Genomic DNA, 1,204 nt, shown 5'->3' on the forward strand with positions numbered 1-1,204 from the left:
GTTTCATCGTTGCTATACTGCACCCTGACTGGCTCATCTCCCTGTGACCCTTCTGTAAGGGGATGTCCAGTTGCCACAGATGGGCTTTGGGTCTCCACTCCGCCTCCTAGTTCTTTCCTCTCTTTCTTTTTACTTTCCTCTGAAGACAACATTTTTTTAATGTAATGAAACAAAGTGTAGTTCTTCAAAAAGTAACTAAGAAGAGCATACAAATTATTTTTTCTATTCTTTGTTTCAGACAAAGAAAGAAGAGAACAAATGTTCCTGGTCACAGGCCTTGTGTTAAATATAATTTTACAGTTAGTTTTTCACTCATTCCATACCCAATAAGGAATAAATCAATACTTCTGGATGATTTGTCAGAAACCTGGGTTTACTCACGTATCTGTGTAGCCAAACATTTCCGTGAACATCGGTAGGTCTGAAAGTTCAGAGTTCAAGGGATGTCTGGTTTTAGTCTACAGAATTACATTTTATCTTTAAGGAAAATGGTTAATGCTCTTTAATGATCACTGCAGGGTGATAAGGAACCTGGGTGGCTCATTGGTTGGTGTGTGTGGCTTCTATCCCAAAAGCTGGTGATTCCAATCCCTGGACACTCCAGAGGAGGAAGGTGTGGAAGTCATCTTATACTGTGGAGCAGTATAAGTTGGAATCAACTCAAAGGCAGCAGGCTTAGATGATCAGACTTAAATAAGCTTAAACTACTTCAATCATCCTCTCACTTATACTATTTAAATCATCACCTAAGTATGTTTTTGTTAACTTTTAATGATATATATGTTTCATGATTTTCCCCTTTACATATGGTATTCATCAAAGCTATCCATATTTCCCAGATGATATGTTTGGATAAATTATTCTTGCCTACTTTTGTAATTTAAATACATTTATAATAATAAAGTAGTTTCAGCTAAAAAGTAAACTTTTCAAATCCCATGAAAGACAAAAGAATGGAAAAAGTGGGAGAATAGGGAACTTATCCAAGAAAAAGAGAATTCAGAATATAAAGAAAAATCAATAATCAAATATAAGTCTGAGAAAATATACAACATAGTGAAAACTCCATACTAAAAAATGACAGGAAAAATTTCTGGCCCATTTGTAGGCCACTGGACATTCCCTTACAGAAAGGTCTTGGGGAGGAGATGAGCCAGTCAGGGTGCAATGTAGCAACGATGAAACATACAACTTTCCTCTAGTT

General features: G+C 36.2%; 1 protein-coding gene across 1 annotated transcript in view; it reads right to left on the bottom strand.

The window, feature by feature from the left end:
- LOC101648464 (S-methylmethionine--homocysteine S-methyltransferase BHMT2) overlaps window positions 1–1,204 on the bottom strand; it is a 24,416-nt gene that overhangs the window by 2,500 nt on the left and 20,712 nt on the right. The window lies entirely within an intron of this gene.

This window comes from Echinops telfairi, unplaced genomic scaffold (assembly GCF_000313985.2).
Source record: "Echinops telfairi isolate 266 unplaced genomic scaffold, ASM31398v2 ScPeMD7_7469;HRSCAF=8507_1, whole genome shotgun sequence".
Classification (NCBI taxonomy): domain Eukaryota; kingdom Metazoa; phylum Chordata; class Mammalia; order Afrosoricida; family Tenrecidae; genus Echinops; species Echinops telfairi.